Source organism: Canis lupus, chromosome 21 (assembly GCF_003254725.2).
Source record: "Canis lupus dingo isolate Sandy chromosome 21, ASM325472v2, whole genome shotgun sequence".
NCBI classification, from domain to species: domain Eukaryota; kingdom Metazoa; phylum Chordata; class Mammalia; order Carnivora; family Canidae; genus Canis; species Canis lupus.
Window position 1 is genome coordinate 21460855 of NC_064263.1, and position 23412 is coordinate 21484266.

Here is a 23412-nt window from a genome sequence, read left to right on the forward strand (position 1 = left end):
TGTACTGGCTGAGACCTGATTTGTGACCTACTATGTGATCTTTTCTGAAGATTATCCATGTGCACTTGACATGAATGTGTATTCTGCTTTAGGATGAAATGTTCTGAATATGTCTGTTAAGTCCATTTGGTCCACTGTGTTATTCAAAACCATTGTTTACTTATTAATTTTCTGCTTAGGTTATCCATCCATTGTTGTAAGCGGGATGTTAAAGTCCCCTACAATTATTGTATTATTATCAGTGAGTTCCTTTATTTTGTTATTATTATATTTGGGTGCTCCCATGTTGGGGTCATAAATATTTACAGTTGTTAGATCTTCTTGTTGGATAAACCCATTTATTATTGATATTTCTGCAATATAAATATAAATACATAATAATGAATATATATTTATATTAGTTATATTTGTTTATAATTTCATCAACAGTTTATTATTTGAAATAAGCTTATTTAAAATGTATAATTTGATAAATATTGGCATATATATATATCTGTGAAGCCATTATCACAATTAGGATCATAAACATATCCCAGAAACAGAAAATACCCCCCAAGTTTTCTATGCCCTAGGTAATCACTCCTTCCCATTCTTTCTCCCATCCCAGGCAACAACTTTCTGTCACTATATATTAGTTCTCATTTTCTAGAATCTTCTGTCAATGGAATCATATACTGTATATTCTTTTTTGTCTGACTTCTTTCACTCAGCATAATTATGCTGAGACTTATTAACTGTTCATTTGTTTTTATTGCTGGGTAGTATTCCATTGGCTGGATGCACCTCAATTTGTCTATCCATTCACTTGTTAGTGAATATCTGTACAATCTGATGAGTTTTGATATATGTCTACACCTGTGGAGCCATTGACCCCACCAAGATACCCTTTATTCCCCAAAATCTGCCTCCAGTGTTTGGCTATTATAAGTAAAGCTGCTATGAATAGTCATGTACAAGATTTTCTATGGATATATGCTTTCTCTCCAGTAACTCTCTAAGGTTGGAATGATTAGCTCATATGGTAGGTAGGTATATATTTAACTTTTAAAGACACTTACAAACTGTTTTGTAAGAAACTGTTTTCCAATTTAGTATACATTTTACATTACCATTTGTTGGTGTGTGAGACTCTCATCTCTTCAAAATTCTTGTCAACCCTTGGTTTGGTCAGAATACTGAAAAGCAGTATTTTACATTATAAAAAATATATAGTGGTATTTCATCAATAGTTTTAACTTGCATTTTTTTTTTAAGGGAGATTTTTAAAAAAATATTTTAAAAAATCTTTAAAAATCTATTTATGGGAGAGAGAGAGCACAAGCAGGGGGAGCAGCAGAGGGAGAGGGAGAAGCAGGCTCCTTGCAGAGCAGGGAGCCTGATATGGGACTCGATCCCAGGACTTCAGGACCATGACCTGAACTGAAGGCAGATGCTTAACTGACTGAGCCACCCAGGTGACCCTTAATTTGCATTTCTTATGGCTAATGATATTCAGCATATTTTCATATACTGTGAACATTTTAGTGTGTTTTGTTCTTGCCTTTTTCCTGTTCTTTAAATGTATATATCTATCCCTTTGCTATATGAGAAAAAAATGCTTTCCCAAATTCTTGCTCATTACTGAAATTTCATATTGGTGGCCAATAATATCCATTATGCTTAATGTAATAGCATACAATACAAACCATAGTTATGGTTTTTCTAATGGAAAAGTAGCCGCAAACCTGATGTTTGAGTAATACTGACAGTGAGTTACAGCTCTTTTTTTTTTTTTAATATTTATTTATTTATTTATTTATTTATTTATTTATGATAGTCACAGAGAGAGAGAGAGAGAGAGAGAGAGAGGCAGAGACACTGGCAGAGGGAGAAGCAGGCTCCATGCACCGGGAGCCTGACGTGGGATTCGATCCTCGGTCTCCAGGATCGCGCCCTGGGCCAAAGGCAGGCGCCAAACCGCTGCGCCACCCAGGGATCCCGAGTTACAGCTCTAAATTGTGTCATTTTATGAATAAAAGGTGAAAAGTTTGCAAGTGTCTGAGAATTCAGGAGTTATATGTCTGCCATTTCTTTATTTTTGGGCAGCTTTATAAATCAATGTGATGTGGTGGTAATCTTTGCAATGAATTTGGGAACTGCTATGCCCTGAATCAGTGATTTTGGCAAAAGCTAAAACATTTATTTCAGTGTAAGATGGTTCTCTCTGAGAACACAGAGAACATCCACTAATGCAATCTTGCTATATTATCAGAAACTCTCAATGCTCATCTCTAAGTGGAATACTCTCTTTGGATTAGACAGTTTCCAAAGGGTGCAATGTGGGCATAAATTCATAGTGTGTTAGTGCTGGTCCAATCTTCTCTCTCCAGATGAAGATTCTAAGGTCCTGGGAAGTAAAGAGGTTCATCCAAAAGCACTGGGTAGTGAAGTAGTGAATGGGTATAAAAATTTTAAACCTTTTTCATAAAAGCTGTCCTGCCTTTGTGACTGGAAGTCTCCAAGATAGTAATGAAGGTTTTTATCAAGAAAGACTTTCTGCCAGTTTTGGGAAACTTTATTTCACATACTGCTTTCAGAAAAGCCTTTCTACTAGATTTCTATAGATAAACAAATATCTCCTACAATTTGACGGCAAGAAAAAATCAGGAGCAAGGATATTGAAACGCAGCTATTCCTTCAGACATCCATCTAATATGTATCATGTATCTTTTTGAAGGCCCACAGATGATTCAGGCAAGGAGATCCCTTCAAAGACAGGCCATACAGACGAACATAAGACTAAGACAAGATAAAGAAGGCCAAGGGCAGGGAGAGAAGTCAGCCACAGCCCCAAGGGAAAGGTGGGAGTCAGAGAGGGAGTGATAATGGGCTTTCATGAATCACCACAACCATTCTTATCAGCATTATTCAAAAAGACAGCAAACACCTACAGTATTCACAGTATGCATTGCAACTCATTAGCACATCATGATATCAGTTTAAATGGTTAAGACTAGAAAATTTGGGGCCTTTTCCCTCCAGGTTTATTAATTTGCTTTTTATTGAGGTATAATTGACATATAACATTAATTTCAGGTGTACAACATAATGATTTGATATTTGTATATATTGTGCAATGATCACCACAAAAAGTCTAGTTAACACCTGTCCCTATACATAGTTACAAAAATGTCTTTTTTCGTGTGATGAGGACTTTTTTAAAAAAATTTTAATTTTTATTTATTCATGACAGACACACACACACACACAGAGAGAGAGAGAGAGAGAGAGAGAGAGAGAGAGAGAGGCAGAGACACTGGCAGAGGGAAAAGCAGGCTCCATGCAGGGGAGCTGATCCCGGGTCTCCAGGATCACACCCCAGGCCGAAGGTGGCACTAAACCGCTGAGCCACCCGGGCTGCCCTGTGTGATGAGGACTTTTAAGATTTACCTTCTTAGCAACTTTCAAATATGTAATATAGGTATTATTAAGTATATAATCCTTATACTGCATACTATATCCCCCTGACTTCTTTATTTTATAACTAGAAGTTTCTACCTTGTGGCCTCCTTCATCTATTTTGCCACCCTATTCCCCTTCATTTGGTTTGCTTTTTTGGTAAACTTTTTCTTTCTTTTTTTTGGTAAACTTTTCTTTTGAATAATTTCATATTTACAGATAAGTTGCAAAGATACTTCAGAAAGTTCCTGCATATTCTTCATTCAAGTTTCCCCTAATGTTAACATCGTATAGTCATTATACATGAGCCAAAACTAAGAGATTAACACTGGTATGATATTATTAACTAAACTATTGCTTTTATTTAGATTTTACCTGTTTTTCCACTCATGTACTTTTTCTGCTCCCGGGTCCTATATTGCATTTAAAAGACTAGTAAAAAGTGAAATTATGTAGAATATAATTGAAAATATCAGGGTATATTACACAGGCTAAGGATATGTACTGTTACACGAAACTTGTCTCTATTAATATGTTAGTATTCCTTATTTAAAGTAGCAGTTAAAAAAAATGAAACACATTCTGAGAAGATACCTAAGAATTATGCATTCTTGCCATTATGGAGATTAATATTCCTAGTGAAAACCGAAACATTTGCATGCAACAATGTGAACTCTAGTGCAAAATCAGAAAATGCAAAATGACACAGGACAATAGTTCTAAGAGTCAGAGAACAGAAGAAGGTAGAGATCCTTTTGTTTTCCCATACTGATGTACTGAACAGCCTCACCCTTTGGAATAGAACAGAACTGGCCCCTACACATTGCTGAGTTGGATGGAATTCTTGGATCAAACAGCTGAATGGAATGCATCACAGGATAGAATGCATCATACACAGGACTTGAGCCTAGCACTGTCCCCCCAGGCTCCTCTCTTAGGCCCACCTATACCCCCACTGAATGAATTAATGGTTGTGAAAACAGTTGGTAAATTGCAGTTGGTGTACGTGCTTTGACTAAGTCACTTTCCCTCTGGACCTCAGTTTCTTCATCTGTAAAATTGGGACATGACTCATGCCCTGGCTCCTTCAGAAAGGTGTTGAGAGAATCAAGTGGGAAAAAAGAGAAGTGTTTCATAAATTGTTAAGGGCTATGCAGATATACAAAAAAGTTATGATTTCAGATATGAATTTTCATCGATATTATTATTCTTTGGACAATAAACTTTTTGAGAACAATGATTATATTCTTATGAAGATATACATTATAGTATATATTCTTATGAAGATATATATCCTTATGAATATATATATATATATATATAGCTTCATAATTTTAGTGTCTATCACTATGCCTGGCCCACAGTAGGCCCTCATGGCAGATTCATCTATAGGAAGAGATAAGAGCCTGGGCACACCTTTCCCTCCCTGGATTCGCAGATGTTCACATAGTTCCCACCGCATGGCTTGCTCCTCCTCCCATCAGGACAGAGTCAAGCAAGATCAGCTTTATATTCTGAAAATACTGAAAATTACAACCAAGAGAAGCAAATCTTATCCATAATACCTGGCTTTAAAAATTATGTAAAGAGGGATCCCTGGGTGGCACAGTGGTTTGGCGCCTGCCTTTGGCCCAGGGCGCGATCCTGAAGACCCGGGATCAAATCCCACATCGGGCTCCCGGTGCATGGAGCCTGCTTCTCCCTCTGCCTGTGTCTCTGCCTCTCTCTCTCTCTCTCTCTGTGTGACTATCATAAATTAAAAAAAAACAAAACAAAACACTCAACTTAAAAAAAAAAATTATGTAAAGTAAAGCATATGAAAGTTCCCTTACCTTCACCCTTCCAATCTCTGAGTGTAAACATTATCAACAATTTTTCACATGCTTATACTGACATATATTTTTACCTCCATTTTAAAAAACAAAAAATGAAATTGTTATATAAACTACAGTAGTTGCAACTTGGCTTGTTTTGGTCATTGTTGTTTTGGATTGTTTGTTTTGCACTCAACAATGTGAAGGACATTGTTGCGAAGGACAACAATGAAGGGCATCTTTTCAGGCCAATGCATAGAGATCCATTTAATTCCGTTTAGTGCCTCCATAGTATTCTGCTGTGTGAATGTATCATTACTTATTTAATCAGTCAAATATTGATGGTTATTTAGGTTGTTTCTAGATTTATGTAGTTAGAATGCTGCATTGTAATGTAATGTAATGCTACATTCATTCTTGAACTTCATGTATTTGTGCTTTTTTTTTTTTTTTTTTTGTAGGATAGATTCCTAAAAGTAGTTTTGCTGGCTCATAGCGGATACATGCTTTAATATTATTAGATGCTGCCAAAGTACCTTATACTTCCACCAATAGTATATGAGACACATGATAGGCATTATCAATCATTTTAGTGTTTGTTGAGTGAATATTCCCAAGCTCATCAAACTGAATGTGGCACTCAACATCCAGTCCAACTGCCTTCTGGTATATCTCCTTGTACTGGAAGCTGGAAAAACAAATCCCTTTTTCCAGACTTGTTTCCAGTTAGTGTCCACAAATCAGATATACCCTTGTAGGACCTGAGTTTAGAACTGAATTAACTGGGGAAATGGGTAGGGCAGGGCACAAGGTAACTGTTTATGCTGGTGTGAACTGCAGTGGAGAAGGCAGGGTTCTGGAGCAAGCAGCCTTAAGAGAGGCATTCCTGTTGTGCCTAGGCCACAGCTCCCCTGGTGTTCCCACCAGTAGGATTTGGGGAGTCACTCCTGAAAGCTCAGCCTGGAGTCTTTACTTTGAGCACTCCCAATGATTCCTCAAGCAGTTTCACACCCCAAGATAAGTGTTTTTATGCTTATACTATCTAGAGTGGATCCTATGAGCTTATTTCCTATTACATCCAATTGTTCAACATTGTCAAATTATTAACCTCACTGAGGCCCACCTTCCTTATTTGTAAAAAGGAGATAATAAAACCTATCATGGGGGATCCCTGGGTGGCTCAGCGGTTTGGCGCCTGCCTTTGGCCCAGGACGCGATCCTGTAGTCCCAGGATCGAGTCCCGCATCGGGCTCCCGGCATGGAGCCTGCCTCTCCCTCTGCCTGTGACTCTGCCTCTTTCTCTCTCTATGTCTGTCATAAATAAATAAAATCTTTGAAAAAAAAATAAAAAATAAATAAAACCTATCATGGGGATGTCGTGAGGGTTAAGTGGAATGATGCCTTCAGAGTGACTGACTCATTCTGGGTCCAACAAGGCTTGTGAGTAATGGGTCCTTTCCTCTTCCTTCTTTTTAAGCTCACTTATCCTAGAAGACCCAGCGCAAATGTAATCTCCTAATACCCCTGGGGAGACAGAATTATCGCTGTCTTCTCTGGGCTCCCACTACATTTACTTAACTTCTTTTACTGGTCATAAAATGTTATACTGTGATTTACTCATATATGCATTTGTCTTCACAACTAGCTTTGGAGCTCTTTGAGGGCAGAGGTGTTTCGTGACCCATCTCTATTTCTAATGCCTGACACACAGCAGGGGATGAGTAAAATGTGTTGGTTGAAGGAATTAGCCCTCATTCTGCCTCATTGAACTCCTCAGTTTCCCACTCCTCTTCGTACCAGTCCCCATTCATGTCCCCATTATTATCTTAGACAGGATCACCTGGCCACAAGAAAGAGAAAGCCTTTTAAGCCAGGTCAGGCCAAGGCAGGTATATCTGTTAAGCTTTAGGTGAAGGAAACAGAAATGACTCTAGCTATTCTAAGTAGAAAAACATTTAAAGAGACATGAGGTATTTACGAAGTTGTTGCAAATTTAGGAGAATGGAGTTGTAGACTGGAATTACTACCAGAACAATATTGCCAAATGGACTTGCTGGTGGAGCTGCCACCTCTCACACAATTAGCGAGGTGGTGCATCAGAAACCCACCAAATGAACTACTGAATTTCAAGAATACACAATAGCTGCAACTGATCAGGCTGCTGCTGTTGCTGTCATGACCATGATCCTAGATACCCACAAAGTTAGTGGCTGGCCACTGAGATACAGCTATAGGAAACCCCAGCTTCCATGCCCGTTCTTTCCAGCAGGAGCAGCCAAAGCAACAGGAAAATGATCTCTGCCTCGCTCTTGCCTTCCCATGCTCTCATGAGTGCCTCTAAATGGTAGAGCCTTCTTTCCCACCCCTCCTGCTTTGTTTTCTATTGCTCAGTAACAAATGACCACAAAGTTACTGGCTTAAAAAATATATGCTTATTATCTCAGTTTCTGTGGGTCAGGAGTCTGGGAATGACTTAGATAGGTCCTTTACTCCAGGTCTCACAAGTCTACAATCATTGTGTTGATGGGTTCCTTTATTATCAGAGACTTCCAAGCCCCCTCAAGTCATTGGCAGAATTCATATCCTTTTACTGTACTTACGGTGGTGTGCTTTTTAAAGGCCAGAAGGAGACTGAGAGTGAGTTTCCTTGGAGTCTTTTTTTTTTTTAATTTTTTAAAATTTTTATTTATTTATGATAGAGAGAGAGAGAGAGAGAGAGAGAGGCAGAGACACAGGCAGAGGGAGAAGCAGGCTCCATGCACCGGGAGCCCGATGTGGGATTCGATCCCAGGTCTCCAGGATCGCACCCTGGGCCAAAGGCAGGCGCCAAACCGCTGCGCCACCCAGGGATCCCCTCTTGGAGTCTTTTTTAAAAAATATTTTGAGTAATTTCTACATCCAATGTGGGGTTCGAACTCACAACCACAAGATCAAGAGTCTACTGATGGAGCCAGCCAGATACCCCTGGTTAGAGTCATATATACTGAGAGCACCAAGGAACAGTGACAGTCCATAGTAATGAGCTTGTCTAGTGCTTTTTTTTTGTTTTTAAGGATTTTATTTAGTTGTGAGAGTGAGTGCGTAAATGTGTGTGAGAGAGAGAGCGCACGAGTGAGCATGAACGGTCAGAGTGAGAAGCTGAGGGAGAAGCAGACTCCCTACTGAGAAGGGGGCCCGAATGGGAGCTCAATCCCAGGCCCTGAGATCATGACCTGAGCTGAAGGCAGGCGCTTAACTGGCTGAGCCACTCGGGCATCCCTCATCTACTGCTTAGATCTTGGTTTCTAAATATAATTTTTCAATGAAAGGAATCAGAACTCTGGAGAAAGCCTGATTTGGGGGTTGGGTCAGAGAAAGTACAAGAAGTGCCTAGAACACCTTGGGCCAAAAAGCAAAGAAGTGCTCAAAGAATGATGGGGACATGTCAAAAGGGCACTGAATGGTACAACTATTTTGGAAAAGTCTAGCAATTATTTATTTATTTATATTTAAGTAATCTCTATACTCAACTTCAGGCTTAAACTCATGACCCTAAGATCAAGAGTCGAATGTTCTTCTGACTAAGCCAGCCAAGCACCCAACAGTTTAACAATTCTTATAGAGTTAAATATATGCTGACCCTGCAACCCATTTCACACTCAAGAGAAATGAAAACATATATCCACACAAAGACTTGTACATGAATGACTCTAGTAGCTTTATTTATGTTAGCCCCAAACTTGAAATGTCCATCAACAGTACTGGCTGACACATGAAACAGTATGGATGATCTCAAAAACATTATGCATAATTTTTTTTAAAAGTACATATTGCATGGCTCCATTTATATGAAATTCTACAACAGGCAAAATTAATTTATAGTACTAGTAAGCAGAACACTGATGGCCATGGGGGTAGGGATTGACTGCAAAGGGGCACAAGGAAACGTTCTGGGTCAGAAGGGGTGTGGTGAGGGATCCCTGGGTGGCTCAGTGGTTTAGCTCCAGTCTTCGGCCCAGGGCATGATCCTGGAGTCCTGGTATGAGTCCCACATCAGGCTCCCCGCATGGAGTCTGCTTCTCCCTCTGCTTGTGTCTCTGCCTCTCTCTGTCTCTCATGAATGAATAAATAAAATATTAAAAGAAGAAGAAGAAGAAGAAGAAGAAGAAGAAGAAGAAGAAGAAGAAGAAGGAGGAGGAGGAGGAGGAGGAGGAGGAGGAGGAGGAGGAGGAGGAGGGGGAGGAAGAGGAGGAGAAGAAGAGGAGGAAGAAGAAGAGTGGTGGTGGTAACAAGGGATATACATTTGTCATGACTTACCAAGGTAAACACTTAAAATAGGTATATTTTTATTATATGTAAATTATACCTTGATAAAGTTGATTTTAAAAATTGAGCAAAATGAGGGTGCCTGGGTGGCTCAGTTGGTTAAGTGTCTGGCTCTCAGTTTCAGCTCAGGTCATGATCTTGAGGTAATGAGATTCATCCCTGTGTTGGGTTCTGCTCTCAGGGAGAGTCTCCTTGGGATTCTCTCTCTCCCTCTCCATCTGCCCTTCCCCCAACTTGTGCATGCTCACGCATGCTCTCTCACTCTCAAAATAAATAAATAAAATCTTTTAAAAAATTGAGCAACGTAGGGTGCCTGGCAGACTCATTTGGAAGAACATGTGACTCTTGATCTTGGGGTCGAGTTCAAGCCCCATGATGGGTATAGAGATTACTTTAAAAAATTAATAAATAGGGATCCCTGGGTGGTGCAGTGGTTTGGCGCCTGCCTTTGGCCCAGGGCGCGATCCTGGAGACCCGGGATCGAATCCCACGTCGGGCTCCCGGTGCATGGAGCCTGCTTCTCCCTCTGCCTATGTCTCGGCCTCTCTCTCTCTCTCTGTGACTATCATAAATAAAAAAAAAAAATTTAAAAAAATTAATAAATAAACTTTAAGAAATTAAGCAAAAGATCTGAACTGGTATTTCACAAAAGAGAATATCCAAATGACCAACAAACTTATGAACAGGCTTTCAACCTTATTAGTAATCAAAGGAGTGCCAATTAAAGTAACAATACAATACCACTACACAGTCATTTGAATGATTGAAATAACAAAGATTTGATAGCATCAAGTATTGGCAGGGATGTGAGATAACTGGAACACTCATACACTGCTAGTGGGAATGTAAATTGGTTCAATTATTTTGGAAAATAATTTTGGCATTATCTCCTAAAGTGGATTTGATAATGTGAACCTATAAATGAAACATGCTTAGTTTGTCAGTAGACATCTCTGGTACCTGTCACAATTCCTTAGCCCACCTCTGATTTCAGCCACAATTGTGGTAGATGGTCCAACTCTCTTCCTGCTGCTCACATGTGACCTCAAGTATATACCTCAGGTTTTTCCTTTTTCTGCCCCAGGATCTTCTCCAATATCCACAGTTGCTTGCTAGACCTGCAAGCAAAGCCACAGAATTCAAGGGAGTCAACAGTTCTGAGGACAATCCTCTCTCAAAGAGATGGAAGCCATTGGAGAAAAGCTCTTATCTTTCAGGAGGCATTATTTATGTTTCTCTGAGGTTCTGGCAGAAGTAAGACCCTCAATAACACACTCTACATTGACTTTCCCTTTTCCTTATTTCATTCCGGTCTCCTAAGGTCACCTCCCAAATAAACTACCTGCACCCAAACTCAGGCTCAGTTTTTTTGGAAACCTAAACTTGGGTAGATGATACGAGGAGTGACCCCAGAGTGAACACTCTCAGGATAGAATTATGGAACTGAATTACTTGCTAATCAGATGGCAACAAGGACTCAATGGTTGGCGATGGCTCCTGATAATTCTATGCTGTCATGACTCAGCTCTTCACCTGTGGTAGATGGGAAGTACAAACAGAAAAATTATGCAGAATGCATAATTATGCAGTAGCTCTAGTATAGGGATTCTCAACACTAAAAAAAAAAAAAAATCACTCTCCTAAGAAGAAAAAAAATTAATTTAAATTAAATTAAAAGATACTCAGGTGGGAGAATGTACAAAAGGGGTAAAAGTGGTCTAAGGGTACAAACTTAAAGTTACAAGATAAAGTTCTGAGGATGTAATGTATAGCATGGTGACCATAGTTAACAATACTATTTTGTGTATTTGAAAGTTGCTAAGAGAATAGATCTTGAAAGTTCTCATAACAAGAAAAAATTTATATCTATTTGTGGTAATAGATGTTAACTTAACTTAAATGGTGGCATTTACTTCACAATATATACATGTACCAAATCATTGTAATACCTAAGATTTTTTAATCTCACCTTAGAACAAATTTTTGCATTGAATTACTAAACTGTACACTTGAAACTAATATTACACTGTATATTAACTAATTGGAATTTAAATAAAAACTTTAAAACAAAGAACAAATTTTCACATCACTGGGGGAGATATTGGCCCTAATTGGGAATGCATGCTCTAGCTCTTGAATGGTATAGGGTAATGCTAATTATAATTTCAAGGAGTTGGCTGGATTTATTTTATTAACTATCTTAAAAGTCTTAAAGAAAGGGGCACTTGACTTGCTCAGTCAGTATAGCATGTGACTCTTGATCTCAGGGTTGTGAGTTCAAGCCCCATGTTGGGCATAGAGTTTATTTTTTAAAATTTTTTAAATTTATTTATGAGTCACACACACACACACACACAGAGGCAGAGACATAGGCAGAGGGAGAAGCAGGCTCCATGCACTGGGAGCCTGATGTGGGATTCGATCCCGGGTCTCCAGGATCGCGCCCTGGGCCAAAGGCAGGCGCTACACCGCTGCGCCACCCAGGGATCCCGGGCATAGAGTTTAGTAAAAAAAAAAAAAAAAAAAAGTTTATTAAAAAAAAAAGCCTTGGGGTGCCTGGGTGGCTCAGTTGGTTAAGCATCCAACTCTTGATTTTGGCTCAGGTCATGATCTCAGAGTTGTGAGATCCAGTCCCACATTGGGCTCCATACTGGGCATGGAGCCTGTTTAAGAGTCTCTTTTTCTTCTTCCTCTGCTCGTCCCTGCTTTAAATCGATCAATCAATCAATCAATAAATCTCAGTTAAAAAAAAAAAAAGGCCTTGAAGAAAGGGAATTTCAGGATCAGATCATCCATCCACCTGTCAATTCAGGACATGGTATGAACTCCAGAAGACCTCCATGGAAGATTTTTAAAGAACCCTCTTCTGTAGAGCCGATGCTGAAAAATCAGGCTCAGAACATAACATTTAGGGTGGCAGCGATCCTTTGAATGTACTCTTATGCTAACGTCAGTGTTCCTATAGGTAAGGAGTGGGACCCTGAGGCCTGAGAGAGACACTTGAGTAGATGCAACTAAGAACCTTGCATCTCTAGCAAGTAGTCCCCTACAATTGTTAGCATAGAGCAAACACCCTTGATTTTTTAAAAAAATATTTTATTTATTCATGAGACACACACACACACACAGAGAGAGAGAGAGAGAGAGAGAGAGAGGCAGAGACAGGCAGAGGGAGAAGCAGGCTCCATGCAGGGAGCCTGATGTGGGACTCCATCCCGGGACTTCAGGATCACGCCTTGGGCTGATGGCAGATGCTAAACCACTGAGCCACCCAGGGATCCCCATACCCTTGATTTTTAAAAAGATTTTATTTATTTGAAAGAGAGAAAGAGAGAGAGAGTGCAAGAGGGAGGTGGGACAGAGAGAGAGGGAGAAGCAGACTCCCAGCTGAGCAGGGAGCTCAACTCTGGGCTTGATCCCAAGACCCTGAGACGATGACCTGAGCTGAAGTTAGACATTTAACTGACTGAGCCACCCAGGCACCCCTAGTCATCCTTAATTTGACACTATTAGTTTCCTATTACTGTTGTAACAAATGTAGTGGTCTAAAACAACACACACTCATTATTACACAGTTCTGTGGTTCAGAAATCCAAAATGGGTGTCATCGGACTAAAATCAAGGTGTCAACAGGGCTCCATTCCTTTCTGGAGGCTCTGAGGATCTGTTTTTTCGCCTTTTCTGGTGTTCAGAGTTTTTATTCTTTAGCTGGTATCTTTATTCCTCTGTATTCAAAGGGTGGCTTCTCACATTGAATCACCTCTCACATCTGACTTCCTCTGTAGGTGAATCTACTTCTTCCTCAGTCTTCCACCTCCCTCTTCAAAGCCCCTCCCCCCTTCAGTTTTAAGGACCTTTGTGATTACATTGCATTCATCTAGATAATCCAGAATAACCTCCTCCCCTCAAGATCCTTAACCACAAAAATCCCTTTTGTCATGGAAGGTAATATATTTATAGGCTCTTGGGATTAGAATATGAACATTTTGGGGGAGCCATTATTCTGCCCACCACAGAGACCAAGCGAAAACCATTTAGATTAGAATTAATTTGGTAGATTATGACCTTGGGTTAAGTTAACCCCTCTGCACCTCAGTTTCCTCAACAATAAAATGGAGGAAGGGAATAATAGTACTCTATCTCACAGGGTTATTGGAGGCTTAAAGGAGACAGTGCTTAGAACAGTATCTGGCACATAGTGAGCAGTATGTGAACATTTATTAAATACATTTTTATGACATATTTATTCTATGTGTCAACCACCGTTTTAGATACTGGGAATAAGGATAGTATGGATAGGAATATGAGTTGCATTCAAGGAGCTCAGAAAGTTAGACAGACAGATACAATTTGCATGTAGAGACTGCTACATGCCACAAAAGGCATGAAAATACCATAGGATTACAACATTGCAAGGCTTTTAAGAAATATTAGAAAATATTAGTCGAGTGAATACATGAACATGACATCTGAGCTGGGTTTTGTAGAATGAATAGGTGTTGGCCAGTGAGATTAAAGATAGAAGGGCTCAGAGACATGAAGAAACCTGCACTGAAAGAACATTAAATAGCATTTCAGTGTGGCTGGAACAAAAGATATTCTATGTGAGAGGAAGCTAGAAAGGCTGGTGTAAGCACCAAGGTTGCACAGTGCCAAGTTAACGAGTTTGGACTTCATCCTGAAAGAAACAAAAACCTTTCAGAGTGTTTAAACAGGGGAAAGCATCATTAGATTTGTGGTTTTAAAAGCTTTCTCTATCACCAGCAAGAATGGATTGAATTTGAAGACTGAAAGCTGCTCCAATGGATCAGGTGATGGTAAGTGAAGAGAAAGGCAAGGGCTTGAGAAATATTTAGGAGACTCTACAGAGTCTTCTAAAGTTTGTGACCGACTTGCTAAGGATGTTGATGGAGTAAGAATGGGGGCTACGTCCTGGTTTCTGGCATAGTGGTTTGGGTGATGGTGGTTTATTCACTGAGACCAGAAAGGAACAGGAGTAGTAAGTTTGGGGGAAATGATAATAGGTTGTAGTTCCTATTATGGTAAAACAGGCACAGAGAGATGGAGTTAAGGATGCACCAGCACTATTTATTAAGCAGAAACTGTGGCTTGGAAACGTTAAGGTCTCAACACTAAAGATAGCGTCGCTGCAAACTGAAGCAAGACAATCTGATTCCAGACCCTTCTTGGTCAGTAATGTCTCAGTTCTGCACATCTGGAATCTGAGATGCAGTGGGGTATGCAAGTGATGCTGTCCAGGAGGTATTAGGAAATACAGAATCTGAGCTCAGAGGAAAGGTCTGGGTTGAACGTAGCCTGCGAGGTAAGAGAAAAATGGGAAAGGAAACCCATTGTATCAGCTCACGAGGTCTCCCAACCCCGCGCGTCTCCAAACGAAAAAACAAGCAGTAGAATAAACGTCTGGCTTTGAGGTCGCAGGATGTGTAGTGGCTTTCAAATCCAGCTCTTGACAATGAGCTAGCAGATGCGGTTGGTGCTTTTTAACCTGAAGAGGACCACAAGCCTGTGGGGTTAGCCGTCTCTTTGGACCGTAGGCTACGCACACCACTGACGCCCCAACAAACCATCCCCCAAACCAAAACCTTCCCGGCCGGCCGCGCGCGAAGATGTCTGCAGCAGAAGAGGCTGCAGGGCGAGAGCAGAGACGCGGGAGCAGTGACATCACGCGGTGCCGGGTGATCCCCCAGCCTCTGGCGTCATGCGCCGATGACGTCACCCGGCGCTCGCCCTCCCCCACGCCCGGGTTGGCCTCCTCACGTGGGTCGGGCAGCGCTCCCCGCCCCCTCCCACCTGCGGGAGGCGGGGCGGGCCGGCTCGGCGGGCGGGGGCCGGTGGGGAGGCGCTGGGGCCGCACAATAGCGCCGCCGCGGGCGAGCGGGGGGCGGGCGGCCGGGCCTCGGCTGCAGCTGGAGCCCGAGGTGCCTGCGGCGCGGCAGACGCCCCCTCACGGCTTCCCACACAGCGCCGCCTCCCGCCTCCCGCCTCCCGCCTCCTCGCGGTCTCCCTCACCCGCCCTGCGGTCCTGCTTCCCAGCGCTTTCCCCTCGGACTCTTACCCCTGTTTCCCGGGGTCCCGCGCTCTCAGGAGCCCCTCAGAGAACTCTGCGCCGCCCACCTCACGCCCCCGCTCCTCACGGCGCCCCTCCCCCCGTGGCCTCTCCGCCTCGGGCGCCCTCGCCGACCCCCGCCCGGTCCTGAGGGGACTCCCCGGCACGCGCAGGGTGGGGGAGGCGCCGAGCGCGCGGCGGCGGCGGCGGCGGCGGCGGCGGCGGGAGGGAGAAAGTGAGGCGGCCCCTCGCGCACACTCGCGCGCTCACTCCCCGGCGCGACCGCCGCCACCGGGGTGGAGGAGGAGGAGCGGAGCCGAGCGAGCGCGGAAGGTGAGAGCGGCTGCGGGGCGGGGGCGCGGGGCGCGGGGGCGCGGGTGGGGGCCGCGGCCCATTCATTGCTCGCGGCGGGCGGGGGCGCCAGGTAAGGTGAGGCGCGGCCACGGCTCTCGGCGGACCAACAAAGGCCCCCTGAGCGCTGCCGGCGAGGCCGCGGCTCTCAGCAGCTGGGCGGGGGTGGTCGAGGCGCTGGGGTACCCGAGGCAGGGCCGCGGCGGGGGAGGGGCCGGGCCCGGCAGGTCTGGGGCGGGAGCCGCCTCCCTCGCGAACTTCGCGGTCCTCAGGCGCTAACCCCGGCGGGCCCCCGGCGAGCCTCGCACAGCGGCGTCCGACTCATCCTGCCGGGGGGGAAAAAATCCCTCCCGTCCAGGCCGGGGGAATCCCCTCTCGGCTTCACCTCCTTGAAAATCCTGCTGGATCTGCGGCACTCACGCGGCCCCTCCCCCACCCCGGGAATACTCCGACTTGCGGAGTTAGAAACCAGCGAGGAAAAGGGATTTATAGTTACTCTACGTTCAGTTCTCCATTTCGAAAGGCACGATTATGATGGGCTCTGCTGTCGTGAATGTTTAAGCGGCAAACACTGCTGCGAGTATTTTGGAGGAATACTTGGGAAGTTTTTGGTATTTATGAGCGTCGGGAGCAAAGTGCTTATTGTTTGTTAAACTGCTTGGATAACTGAGACTTGTTCTCCCAAGAATGAAAGGTGAAGGGGAAGTTTAGTACTATGGTGACCTATAAAAATTCAAATTCGTTAGTCTAGCCCATATTCTATCTTATTTATTTTTAAAGATTTTATTTATTTATTCAGGAGAGACACAGAGAGGCAGAGCCACAGGCTGAGGGAGAAGCAGGCTCCCCGCGGGGAGCCTGATTGGGGGACTTGATCCCGGGACCCCAGGAGCGCGGCGTGAGCGGAAAGCAGATGCTCAACCACTGAGGCACCCAGGCGCCCCTAGCCCGTATTTTAAAACTTGTTCCTGAGAATGACCTTTCATTTTGCCTGCTGTGACTTTGTCAGAAGAAAACAGGAATCAACAGATGCCTCATTGGTCTTACCTTGTGGCTTCACCTTCATACTTTGTGACCTTGAGCATCTCACTTCCAACCTTAAAATTCCAGGACTTTTTGAGCTCTAGAAATCCGCAGGTATCGAGCAGGTACTCCAGCTTTGAAGAGTCCGCCGAATTATCCCATCACCTGCTTCATGACCCCACCCTCCCCTGGTCTTTGCTGGTATCCACCTTCGAACTCCTTTCAGGCAAAACAACTCATTGGGGCCCCCAGAGACCTGGCAAGATTTTTATGGCACCTGTAACATTTTTAGTTCCTATTTGGGAAATCCTATATCAGATGCATGTGAAATCCACCTCACTTCAACTGGAAACTCTGCTTCTCACAAGAGTTTTGGCAACATGAACCCTGAAGCTTATTTATATCCTTACCTATATGAGATCATGGGGTTATTACAATTACAATTTGCTTAGTCAGTCATTCATTTACCCAACATTATTGGAGTTTAGAAAGCTACTATGTTTTGGGTCTCCTAACAAAAAAAAAAAAAAAAAAAAAAAACACTTTTCTCCCAACACTCATAAATACCAAAAACTTCTCAAGTATTCCTCCAAAATACTTGCAGCAATGTTTGCTGCTTAAACATTCAAGACAGTAAAGGCCATCATAATCATGCCTTTCCAAATGGAGAATTGAACATAAAGGGGGATTCAGAGTCTATTAAGACATTCTCTGTTTTCAGAGAACTCAAAGTCTAGTGGGTGAGGTAGACATGTAAACAATGAAGGCTTGCCCTAATCTCTGGGGGACTCCAGTTGTACAAGGAGTAGTGTGCAGTAATTGAGGCTGCTGGACCTGTTTTACAAGTCTTGTCCTGGCCAAAGTGAGTCTTGTGGGGAAGGTGGTGACCTGCCTCTCATCCATAAGATAGCACTAGATGGAAAGCTTATTCAGTTCAATTAAATATACATTTACTAAGCACACCTTATGAGGCTTGGAGAAAGCGATTTGTGAAAGAAGGGCCCTGTGTATTCAGAGACCTTTATAAAATTATATCCCATCACATCATTTTTCCCTACCTCCCAACTAGTCATTGCCTAAAGATAAATTTTTTAAAAGATTTTATTTATTTATTCATGAGAGACAGAGAGAGAGGCAGAGACATAGGCAGAGGGAGAAACCCGCTCCCTGCGGTGAGCCCAATGGAGGACTCCATCCTTCTCAGACCCCCGGAATCACGACCTGAGCCAAAGGCAGATGCTCAACCACTGAGTCACCCAGGTGCCTCTAAAGATAAAATTTTAAGCTCTTTAACATAAATAAGAAGCTCTCAGATCAACTACTGCTTACCTTTGCAGCCTCACTTTTTTTTTTTTTTTTTTTTTTTTTTAAAGATTTTATTTATTTATTCATGATAGTCACACACAGAGAGAGAGAGGCAGAGACACAGGCAGAGGGAGAAGCAGGCTCCATGCACCGGGAGCCCGATGTGGGATTCGATCCCGGGTCTCCAGGATCGTGCCCTGGGCCAAAGGCAGGCGCCAAACCGCTGCGCCACCCAGGGATCCGCAGCCTCACTTTCTATATAACTCCTCTGCCATACTGTTTCTCATCTCTCCTCTTGCCTGGTGCTATTCTTTCCAGTGGAAATCCTGGCCTTCCACCTCCTTCCTTCCTGGAAAAGTGCTTGTTGGACCTCTGGGAAACAGTTCCTTAGTTAGTCCTCCTATTACTTTGATAGAATTGGTTGCTTTTTATCTTCTGGCTCATAATATGTACCAGTCTCAAAGTTCTCTATAGTACTCTATTGTAATTATCTGAGGTTTTTTTCCCCCTATTAATATGTGAATTTTTTGAGGCCAGGCAGGACCTGTTTAATTTTAGTGACTAACAGAGTTACTGGCACTGAGTATGTTTTTGAAATGAATGAATGAATACATAAAGAAGCAAATCAAGACCCCTGGGATAGAGGCTTCCTAATCTTTTGGGTTAGAACAATTAGCTCCAAGTTTGGTCCCTATACTAACAGCATCAAAGTAATCTGGGAATTTGATAGAATTGCAAATTACTTTTTCCATCCCAGACCTACACATGAAAAACTCTGGGGTTGGGGCCTCCAAACCTGTGCTTTGTAACAAGCCTCCAGGTGATTCTGACACTTGTTAAAGTTTGAAAACCACTGCGTTAGATGATCTGTTTTTGATAAGACCAGCTCCTTGCCAGCTCCCTCCCACTCTTTCCTTTTGTACTCTCTCTCCCACTCCCTTCTTTTTCTTCCTTAACACTTACTGCTTGATGATCCATTTCATCTGTCTGTCACATATCTTTTGCCACTAGATTGGAAGCTTCCTGAGAGCATTCTGTTTTGTTTGCTACTTTATTCCCAGTACCTAGAATAGTGATTGCATATAGCAGGCTCTCAAATATTTGTTGAATAAAAAATATAAGAGGATTTAGTCCTGTTTACAGCCAGCTGTTACACTGGGGTTTTTTTCAAGAATAGTTCTCAGAATGAAGAGGAACCACACTCCAATATGCAAATCCAAGTGGATTCTAACATTTTTGGGGATTTATTTTAGCGCTTTTCTTTGATTTTACATCTGTCCTTCTCCACCAAAGCCTGCAGTATTTTTCAGCTATAGTTCCTTTTTTTTTTTTTTTTTTTTTCCAGCTATAGTTCTTTAAGCCAAGACCTGAAAACTGCTGTTGAAATATCTCGGGCTGGGCTGGGATTGTTTCTTGGGAATTTATAACCGGTTTTGCAAATCTACATGAGCACCCTAATTTTTGAGTCTTTTGACTTGAAACTGTCTCTTCCGGGCCTTCTGTGGTTTTTGTCTTTTCTCTAGTGATACTTAAAGCTGTACAAGGGCCTGTTTGACTCCACACAAAGGTTTCTCTTCCTTATGAAGCTTTTTTTTGTCCTTATGAAGCTCTTAAAATATTTTGTTTCTTTCACTTTCCTATTAGCCCTAAGATACCATATCCAGTTTTCTCTGTTCCTAACTTCCCTTCGAGAGATTGGCTTCATTTGTTCATTTATTTATCAACATTTACCGAGTCTTTATCTACCATGTACAAGGCCCCATGCTGGGACAGGATGTTCAAGTATATGTAGGATGCAGTTCAAGTCCTCAAGGTGTTGAAGATATTACAACATGGTATGATAAATGCCGAAATGAAGGGATAAAATAGAGGGGTAAAAAATTGATGTATACTCATGAAAACAGGAGAAATTTGTCTTTCTAAATTTTTTTGTCAGTTTAGAAATAATTCATCAAATAAGTATCATTTTGATAAGCAGACTGTTAGAAACATTTTAATTAAGAGATCAGTGGCTTTGTTGGGGAAAATGAAAAAAATCAAGGTGGGATCAATAGTTGCTAATTTGAGACAATTTTCAATTCCATTGTTGCTGGTTTTTTTTTTTTTTTTTTTAATTTTTATTTATTTATGATAGTCACACAGAGAGAGAGAGAGGCAGAAGGAGAAGCAGGCTCCATGCACCGGGAGCCCGACGTGGGATTCGATCCTGGGTCTCCAGGATCGCGCCCTGGGCCAAAGGCAGGCACTAAACCGCTGCGCCACCCAGGGATCCCCATTGTTGCTGGTTTTAATGAACTTTTCTTTCCCCCTTTTTGTCTTTCTAAATCATAACCAGAGAGTAGGGAAAAATAACTTTTTTTTTTTTTTTTTGGAAAGAGGAAGCTTAAGATTTTCAAAAGCACATACTATTTCATAGATATCATTTTAATTCCTAAGGACTAATGTAATTTGGGGTGGGAGGAGTGGTCAGGGAACCTTAGTCTCTCATTATTATATGATCTTATGGAAATAATTTTAGCTCTGTGCATTTTGTCCAACTGTAAAATGGAGATAGGAACAATTGCTATGACTAGCTTACAAGGTTATAAAGCAACTAAATAAAATATTGAATATAAAGGAACCTCTGGAGAGAGTAATTTGTTAGCAGTTGTTATAAACTTTATTGAACACTTGTTATGTACCATTTTGTGAGTTTTCTCCAATCTTCAAAATAAATGTGTAAGATGATTGCTAGTATTTCTGTTTAATGGAAAAGGAGGTTGAGGCTCAGATTGGCAAAGGGAACTTGTTCAAGGTTTTGCTGAAAGTAAGTGCGTAGACCTCCATTCCAGTTCATATTCACCGGATACCATCAATTATGTATTATGTTCATTACCCAGGCTGCTTTAATTTTTCTGTATAGAGAATCTAGGAATATTTTGCAAGTATATTGCTTTGAGAGTTAAAATAATTTTTTTTCCTCATTTAGCCTGCTCTCTCTTTTGTGCACAGAAAGATTAGTGAAGACAGATTTACATGCGTTTATATTTATCATTCATACAGGGAAAGAATAACATCTTTCCCTGGTGTTTTTTGTATAATCTTCACAACAGCCTTGTGAGATAGGTATTTCCTTTTTACGAGTTAGGAGACTGGATTATAGAAGTCTTGGTTTGCTCAAAGGCACATCATTAAGCAATGATTGCAATTTAGCAATGACTAAATATTGGTTTAAGACTACAGTGTTTGGATCTCAGTGCAGTACTTCACTTTTGCCACTATATCATATTGCCTTTTAAGCTATCAAACTAAACTTTGGAGCATGAAAAATGTTTTTAGATTGCTTCCTAATCCCTTTAGCCTTTTCCCCCTAAGAAAATCCTGACTGAAGTCCAGAGTTTGAACTAAAAAAAAATAAATTGCTAACTATGTCAGATGGTCATGAAATTGCAGACTCACAAGATGACACTTTACTACTGAAGCTGAGAGATCAGACTTTATCCAGTGTTGTGTGTCATTACTGCCTGAATATTCATTTCCCTTTGCTATCATACATTTATTAACATCATGTCATATGTTTTGTGTTAAGCTTTATCTTTCTTAAGTAATTTTCTCCACCATTCTATCCTAGTCTTTGATTCAGGGGAAATGATGTATGTGCTAGGATATTCCAGATTATCCCCTAAGAATAGTGTGATAAGTCTAGAAAGAACCAGAAGTTCATTGATTCCTCATTAATATGACTTTGTTTGATATTATTTCTCTAAAGTTGATCTAAGTCTTAGTTACAACAAGTCTGTTATGTCTTGGCTCTTATTCATGGAGTCAGGGTGAAGTAATCTGCATGCAGAATTGGGAAGTTCATTCCTGTTTAAGGGACTTTCTTACTTCACTTTTCTACTTCCAGCCCTTTCCACTGCCCCTTGCAGGCTGTGTAAGTACCAAGTAAGGCTGGCAAAAACACTTTCCTCCTTTACAAGATCTGCCTTTTTGAATCTTTCGGGAGTGATAAATGACAGTGATAGAATATGTGTGACTTCCATTCTCATCTGCCTACCTGTATCTTTAAGGCTCAACTTTCCTTATTCTCTCCTTGATTTCCACAAAGCTGGAATTCATGTCTTTCTCATTTGAACCATTGTTCCCTTATACTTTGTATGTTGCTACAATATCCTCTGTCACTTTCTAAGGAAGGAGATAGATGTAGAAGGGAGAGCATTAAACTTGAAGTTAGGGGGCAGCCCCGGTGGCGCAGCTGTTTGGCGCCGCCTGCAGTCCAGGGCATGATCCTGGAGACACAGGATTGGGTCCCACGTCGGGCTCTCTGCGTGGAGCCTGCTTCTCCCTCTGCCTGTGTCTCTGCCTCTCTCTCTCTCTGTGTCTCTCTCATGAATAAATAAATAAAATCTTAAAAAAAAAAAAAACTTGAAGTTAGGCAAAGACCTATTTGAACACTTACTTATCTATTTCTTAGTTTGGAAAATAGAAATAATAGCTAACTCAGAGTTGTGAAGATTCAATTAATAATACGTTGAAAACGAATATTATATAACTGAAACTAATATAACACTGTATGTTAACTATACTGGATTAAAAAAGTAATATGTGTAGAAATGAATTGTTTTGTATGTTAAGCTATGTAAGTGTTAGGTAGAATTGTTGTAATTTAATGACCTCAATTATTTAAAGCAGTGTTTTTGAATTGTTATACACTTGAACTACTTGTGAAGATGTAAAAAAAAAAATTACTGTTGCCTGGGTTCTAAAGTCTACTTATTCAAAATCTCTTGAAATCTCTATTTTAGAAGATTTATAGAATTCTGATATGCAGCCAAGATTGAGAAGTATTGCTTTATATTGTAGTATTTTGCATAAAAGTCTTAGGTACCTACCATATGAAAACTAATGTTTTAATTGTCATTTAAGTTTCATTTGCTAAACACATATTAAGCATCAGGCATTGTCAGGGGCTCTGAAGAAATAATGAATCATATCTGGTCTTTACCCTTAAGCTAATAGTTGAGAAACAGACATGTCCATAGACAGTTATGAGAGCAAAATGATACAGGCTTATGATATGTAAAGACAGAAGAAAGGCATCTACTCCACCTGCAATGGGGATGGCCTGGC

The 23412-nt window shown here is 41.6% G+C and overlaps 1 protein-coding gene and 1 long non-coding RNA gene across 3 annotated transcripts in view; both read left to right on the forward strand.

The window, feature by feature from the left end:
* Positions 1–23412, forward strand: part of LOC112642132 (uncharacterized) — a 226159-nt gene that overhangs the window by 64545 nt on the left and 138202 nt on the right. The window lies entirely within an intron of this gene.
* The window catches only part of PAK1 (p21 (RAC1) activated kinase 1), a 144611-nt gene continuing 137005 nt past the window's right edge, over positions 15807–23412 (forward strand). Inside the window, exon 1 of one of the 2 annotated variants that reach the window (XM_025419555.3) lies at positions 15807–15957. The gene's annotated coding sequence lies outside the window, so the exon portion shown is untranslated. The remainder of the gene's footprint in view (positions 15958–23412) is intronic. The other variant, XM_035704092.2, reaches the window with a different exon arrangement.